At 43.0% G+C, this 7,625-nt stretch overlaps 1 long non-coding RNA gene across 24 annotated transcripts in view; it reads left to right on the plus strand.

Moving 5' to 3' along the window:
• The window catches only part of LOC130457034 (uncharacterized), a 32,172-nt gene that overhangs the window by 24,049 nt on the left and 498 nt on the right, over positions 1-7,625 (plus strand). For 22 of the 24 annotated variants that reach the window (XR_008916008.1, XR_008915996.1, XR_008916005.1 and 19 more), the window contains 3 exons: positions 448-808; positions 4,789-5,048; positions 5,501-5,625. This is a non-coding gene — a long non-coding RNA (uncharacterized LOC130457034). Of the gene's footprint in view, positions 1-447; positions 809-4,788; positions 5,049-5,500; positions 5,626-6,341 lie in introns of all 24 variants that reach the window. The other 2 variants (XR_008916010.1, XR_008915993.1) reach the window with 2 other exon arrangements.

Below are 7,625 nucleotides of genomic sequence, written 5' to 3' on the forward strand. Positions count from 1 at the left end.
GGTGGTGCAGGGTGCAGAGCTAATCACCCAGCTGGTCCCTCCTTGACCCTTTCAGCTCCTTCTCCCTGCTGGACCAGAGGAAGTTGAGTTGGCCTCAGTTCTTCCCTGGCAGATGGTTCAGGGCATGATTTTTGCAGCCACTATCCTCTCTTCCTTTGCTTTCCCTCACCCCTTCTCTCTGGAGATTTGATCAGTGATAGCCTGTGCCAATTAGCCACTTTGTTAGTGTAGATATAATATGATGACCCCCATGGCCCCCTCCTCTGCTCTTTTATGAAGTTTATAATGTGAAAAAGTCATAGTGCAATGTCATTTCATTTAGCTTAAAGCCACCACCAAGGAAACTATTGTGAAGATTGGATTTGGCTCTCCCCGATTGTAACAATGAAGGTACTTAGCTCTTCCTTGATTGTGAAGATTAAATTGTAATCTCTGGTTTATTTTTAGATTTTAATCCCCCAAAATGTAAGCTCATTTTGGATTTTAACCACAAAAAGGTGTGAACACCCATTTCATACATTGAGGGGAAGTCTGTGAAAGTGACACAAGAGAAAAAGGTCTTTAAAAGTGGAAACACAGACACACACAGTCACTTGGAGTGGACACAGTCACTTGGAATGAAGTCTGTGAAAGTGACACAAGAGAAAAAGGTCTTTAAAAGTGGAAACACAGACACACACAGTCACTTGGAGTGGACACAGTCACTTGGAATGAAGAGAGTCACTTGGAGTTTGAAAGAGACACACTCAGAGTGGAGACTGATGGAGCTGAGGCTCATAAAAGAATCTGCTGATTGAACTGACATGTGGTGAGTATAAAGGCTGCCTCCTTTCCTTGGCCTTCTGAAGGTGTCAGCCTCTGGGAAAGACCCATTGTCTTGAGACTCCTTTCCCCTGGCTGGGGTCTTAGCATTGCTACCTGGTTCAGAGGAAGCTGGAGCATTCTCCAGCATTCTCTCTCTCTCTCTCTCTCTCTCTCTCTCTCTCTCTCTCTCCATTTCTCTCTCTCTCCATTTCTCTCTCTCTCTCTCTCTCTCTCTCTCTCTCTCTCTCCATTTCTCTCTCTCTCTCTCTCTCTCTCTCTCTCTCTCTCTCTCTCTCTCTCTCTCTCTCTCTCTCTCTCTCTCCCTCTCTCCCCTTTTCTCTCTTCCTTAAAATATTCCCTCTGTTGTAAATTAAACTACCATAAATTCCATTTTACTTTAGTAATTCAGTTTTGGGATTTAGAAATTAAATCCCTGGTGACCAATTAAATATTGAGTCCAGCCATAAAATTTAACACTACCTAAACTTTGAAAAGAGACTTTTGTAATGGTTTGTCCAGCTAAACCCCAGTTCTTCATTTTGGAGGCCCATTCAGGAAACAGCCCAAAGTGAAGTGAACAAAGTATATTCCCCCATAGAGTGGATGTGCTATCAGACCAGCAAGGGGAGAGCAAGTTGGGGAAAGAGCAGACCTTCCTTGGAACTTTCCTCAGTCCTTAAAGAGACAAGTACAACTGCTTCTTCAGCCAGAGTCCTCTGTTCTAAAACACCTACAGAGGCCCAGGGACCTGTCTTCATCTCTTCCTTCCAGGGGTGACTCCCATTTGCAGGTTCTCCTTTGCTGCTGCCATTTTCTAGTTGAACTCATTATATGCTGGGTGGGGCTGGGAATGAAATCTTCCTCCTCCCTCCCAGTCTGTTCTCTCAATAATGTGTGTTTTTCAAAACTCCCGGGTGTGACCCATAGTTCAGATCACTCTCAGAGATGTGAGGCAATGGTAAAACTTACAAATTTTCAGTCCATTTTCACACACACACACACACACACACACACACACACACACACACACACCTATGCATATACAATAATTTGAGGAGGGAGAAATCACTAATAATTAGCTTGACAAAGACTCCCTATAGAGGTGATATGTGATCTGAGTCCTGAAGTAAGTGTGGGATTCTCAGAAGCAGAAATAAGAAAGAATTCCATTGCCAGAGGTAAGGGGAACTTGGCGATCCCTTGCTTCCTCTTGACTATTTTGGGGTCACATTACATGGTTGTATTGTAGCTGTCCCTTACATTTCTTCATCACCCAATCTGTTCTTCTACTCGCTCACCTAGGTCTGTGGTGACAAACCTATGGTACATGTGCCACATAATAATAGGGCACATGCTTTTGCTCCAGCACAAAGTTCGCCTGAGTTCATTACTGGAAATCTAGAGAGACACAGGAATAGGCTGCTCCCCTCCATCTCCACATGTGGGTCTTGGGTTGCAAGTTTGGGCATTCGGTCTCTAGAAGGTTCACCATTACTGACCTAGATGCTAGCTAGCTAATTCTCTCAGGTGATTAAAATGACTTAATGTATTGTTTCTATCAGGTGATATAGTTGTTTGATTAGAATCTTTTGGAGATGATACATTAATACAAAGAAGTGAATAATATGAGGAATTTCAGACTGGCTATTAGAGAAAATGTTGTGAGAGTACCATCAGTTGACACTGCACTCTAAGATTATATACAAAAGAATCACAGCTAGGACCTTTTTCAGTGGTGACAATATGTGTTTAACAACTGGGAAATTTATACAGGACCAATTTTAAATTTAATCTGTATTATTAACACTTAAGTCTAGAAGTCAACAGAACAAAATCACACCCTGATCTGTAACATTTGCCAATCTCCAGGCATAAATTCTCACACTCAGGCATGTCTGGATTCCCCATGACTCCATTTGGGATTTTCTTAGCAAACACACTTACTGGTGTGGTTTGCCATTTCCTTCTCCAGATTATTTTACAGAGGAGGAACTTGAGGCAAATAGGGCAAAATTACTTGCATGGAGTCACACAGCTAGTGTCTGAGGCTGGATTCAAATACAGTTCTTCCTGATTCCAGGCCTGTGTAATAAATGAAAGTAAAATATTTATAATATTAATTGAAAAAATGTCCCATTTATAAAATGAACTCCCAAGTCAGGAGTCTGTTAGTAGGGTCTTAACAATTTAGTTTTAATAAAATGGAGATATAGAACAAATGGGAAATGTAGGAAAAGGTCAGAAAGTATCACCTAGCTAAATATCTAAGCTGAATCAGGAAGCAAGTCAAGTCGCCAAAGTCCACAAAAAAACCTTGAACACCAGCAGGCACCAGAGCTCCCACCAAGACCCATCTTCCACCACAGTGCCAACCCCGAGAGAGACAGACAGACAGACAGCCAAGACAGAGGAAGGAAGGGGGAGAGAGAGAGAGAGAGAGAGAGGAGAGAGAGAGAGAGAGAGAGAGAGGAGAGAGAGAGAGAGAGAGAGACAGAGAGACAGAGAGACAGAGAGACAGAGAGAGACAGAGAGAGACAGAGAGACAGAGAGAGAGACAGAGAGAGAGAAGAGAGAGAGAGAAAGAGGAAAGAAAAGACAGAGAGATAGAGAGGGGGGAGGGGAGGGAGAGAGACAGGGGCAGAGAGAGACAGAGAGGGAGAGAGAGAGAGGGAGAGAGAGAGAGACAGAGAGAGGGAGAGAGGAAGGGAGAGAAAGACAGAGACAGAGAGACAAAGAGGGGCAGAGAGAGGGGGGGAGAGAGAGAGACCTCCCCTCACACATCATACCTTTTTATTACTGTCCCCCTCCATCATGCAAAGTACTCATGTAAAATGGTAGGACAAACTTAGGGAGTGGTTTTTCTATCTACACACCTGCCACACTAGCCATTGCACTCCCTGGCTTGACCCCAGTTGATCTGGCTCTAGCCCATTGGTGCCCTTAGATGTTTTGTACCTTGACCAAGAAGAAGCATTGTGTCACAAGGAAATGAACCCAGCATTTGGAGCCAGGAGGTTGGGATTCAGCTCTGACGGGGTCACTTCCTGCTGATGGCATCTTAGCCAGGTTCTTTGTCCCTCTCAGACTCCTTTTCTTAATTGGAATTCAGAATCCTCACATTGTTTAAATCTCGGGGCCTGTAAAGCGCATTGGTAGCCGATGAGTGTCCGACGACTATTTCTTAGGGTCAGAGCAGCCAAGGCAATTCCTTGGTGGCTTCGTTCAGCATGCATGGTTTCCCAGTATAATACTTGCAGCAAGGGGGACCTACCTAGACCAAGTCCACAGGCTCGCCAGTGCAGTTCAGTCAGGAGGTTTCATGGAAAATTCAAAGTAGCACATGAGTTGGGCCAGGGCATGCCCATTGCTCTAGCCTGTTGGATTCTGGAAAAATGGATTCCATCAGACCTACCTTGGTTTTCCTAGCACTGGTGGTAGGATGCTTCTTGGTCCTGGGTGGACATCTCCAACTTGATGTAACTGCTTCCACCCCATGCTTCCTGTTGCTATCTCATCCCCTGGAGTGTTTTGGTACTTAAAATTCTGGCTCCCAACAGCTCAGCTTCTGGATTAGACTTATTCAAGTCCTTGTCTTACCCCCCGCCCCCCATGGAGAAAATTTCCTTTGGCCCAATTGATTGCCTAATTGCCATGGTCAGTGTCCCTTAGGAAAGTAGAGCAATCCTGACATTCTTTACCTTTCTTTTACATTCTTTAGCGGTCGGCTAAAGGAGAATTTCCTAAGAGAAGCTGGGGCATTGCTTTTCTGTCTGCCAGGATTAGTCTGGGAAAGGAGGCGAACTTGTCTTTTCCTCGAAACTCCATCCCTCCATCCCAGAGAATGGCCTGGCGGGGGGGGGGGGGGGGGCTGTCTTGTACTGCTTTGGACTAGTGAAATAATAAGTTATGTGAATTTTACAACGTTCCTACCTCACAGCAACCGTAGGATGGAAGTCCATCTTACATTGCACCCTCTGACTTTAGGGAAAGCAGACTTCAAAGGATCCAGCAAATGGGTAGGACTCCAGGAACTTGCTAAAGAACACGTAAACCCAGAAGGAGGGGAAATTCTCAAGGCTGGAATTCCGAAGCCATGAAGAGATGAAAGATCAACTTGGGAGGAAAAGGAGGAGCTAGCTGTCCAAACAGACTGATGGATTGGCACAAGGTTTTGCAACTGTGGAGGAATAATGGCATCAAGTGAGAGTTTTTAAAGTGCATAAAGAAGGAGGGATCTAAGGAAGGTAATTAAGAATGATAACAAGATTGTGGCACTGCCCTAGACCAATTTCCTGGGGGCCCCTCAAGTTCAAAATGAGCTCAAGCTGGGAGAAGGGATGCTAAAAAAAAAAGAAAAAAACAAAAGGTCAGTTTCTAATGGACTTGTTCCTGGATCTGTCCTCTGCCCTGAATTGTTCATCATTATCGAGGGCAGGGATTGCTTTTGCCTGGCTTTCTTTTTCTTTCTTCTTTTTTAAATTGAAAACTCTTCCATCTTAGAATCACTATTGAGTTTCATTTCTAAGGCAGAAAAGTGGTATGGGCTATGCAATGGGATTTAAATTACTTAACCAGGACCATACAGCTAGGAAGAGTCAGTGAGATTTGAACTGAGGACCCCCTGTCTCTAGAACTGACTCTCAATCCACGGAGCCACTTAGCTGCCTCTTATTTTTGTCTTTCTCTTTATACCTAGGGTTTTGTTCAGTGGTTGCACATAAGTATGTAATAATAATTGTTTGATTATTAGTGATTTGGATGAAGATGTAAATGAAAAGCTTATCAAATGAGCAGATGACAAGAAAACCTTTTGGATGAGAGGTAAGTGATGTTATTACCCACATTTTATAGGAAACTGAGGCAAACAGAGATTAAGTAACTTGTCCAGGGTTGTACAGCTAAATCAAGGTCCAAATAATTCTCAAATAATTAAAATGATGGACGAGATCTAGACTATCTGAAAAAATATTTCCTTCTCCCCATCTCACCTTTAGGTTGATCCTGCTTGATTATAATTCCTTCCATCACTTTCCTAAGTCTAGGCAATCAACAAAACAATACATAAAGCTCCTTGTCTAAATTGTCTAAATGCTCACACTGAAAATTGTACCATCAACTCTTAAGAGCTGGCCTGAGCCCTGGCTAGATCTAATAACATGGAATTAATGGAAATAAAATTAAGGTCCTATGTATGTGTTCAGAATCAGTCACACTATAGGATGTAGGTGGTGCCACTAGACTTAAGGAGAGGAAGATCTAAACTTGAGATCCCACCCATGCAGGGAGCTCCAGAATGGGAAATTCCTCTACCAATGCAGATAAAGGTTTTTAAAGGGCTCACCTTTATATGGTACCTTAAGGTTTGCAAAGTATTCTACCCTACTAGTTCTTGGGGGCCCAGAGACACGGAGAAGTTAAGCAGTTTGCACGGGTCAGAGTCTGCCTTTGCTTGAGATGGGACTTGAACCCTGGCTTCCCCATCTCTGAAGCACACTGTCTGGTTACCACATCATAGTACATCATCTCTTTGTTACCAGGGAAGAAATGGAGTCAGAGGAGGTGAATCAACTTCACAGGCACACACAGCTGATAAGGTGGATATATAGCTATAACCAAGCGCTCAAGATCTTTACCATCTACATGTGCAGTGTTGGGCTCTTCTCTGTCCCTTCAGGGTCTCAGTTTTCTGATCTGTGAAATGAAGGCACTAGACCACGTGCTCACTAAAGTCTGTTTCCATGGTAAAATTTTATGATTTTGTATAACGAAACAGATGGGGTAAGAGAAAGAGCTTACCTGAATGACAATGATCTGAATTCTTGGAATCGAAGACTTGCTCATTCTAGTTTTGGATAGCTCTAGTTTGCTTTTCTTTTAGTCTTAGTAACTTCAGACCAATTTCGAATGGCGAGGGCTAGGCAGTTTGGGTTAAGTGACTTGCCCCCAGGGTCATATAACTATAAAGAGTCTGAGGCCAGATTTGAACTCGGGTCCTTCCAGCTTTAGGTCTAGAAATCTTTCCACTTTTACCTAGTTGTCCCTAGTTCCCTTACAATATTGATCTGCCATGCTACAACATCTACCTATTAGAACTATTTCAATCCTCTTGGGGCAAACATATTCAGTCTAGTTTCTCTATGAATGACACCTTAAATAGTTGAAGACAGACATCATCACCGACTCATTCTCTCCAATGTTGCCAAGAGAACCTCAGAAATACATGTTTTTCAGATCATTTACCATCTTGGCCCTGCTTCCTTAAGACACACTCCAATGAGCATTGGGTCCTGTATCCCAGGGACAGACTTGCACTTAGGGAAAAGACATAAAGAACATTTTTAATTGATTATGACAATAAACTAATCATGACAACAAAGAACATGAATTTGAAACTTTGAAGTTGGACTTAAGCTTAACTTAGTGTTTTAAAAAATAAAAATGCAAAATCCTGCCCAGCATCCTCCCAGCTAGTCCCACAAGGTACTGAAGGGGAAGGAGTTGTAGACCAGGAATCTCATATTTCTATACATCATGGTTTAATATATGTTGACAAGCTGAAGAGTATCCAAAGGAGGAAAGGTGACCAAGTTGGTGGATGTCCTTGAACTCATGCTATATGAGGCATATGAGGAGAGTCACTCTTGGGATAAAGGTATAGGAGGTAGCTGTGCCTGGAACATTGTAGGTACTTAATAAAAATTTCTTGGTTGACTACAAGTACTTTGAAGGACTATCTTGTGGGAGAGGGGTTAGATTGGTTCAGTATGGCCAAGATGACAGAACCAGGAACGATGGGAGGGAAGTACAAAGAAACAACTTTA

This window comes from Monodelphis domestica, chromosome 2 (genome assembly GCF_027887165.1).
Source record: "Monodelphis domestica isolate mMonDom1 chromosome 2, mMonDom1.pri, whole genome shotgun sequence".
Taxonomy (NCBI): Eukaryota; Metazoa; Chordata; class Mammalia; order Didelphimorphia; family Didelphidae; genus Monodelphis; species Monodelphis domestica.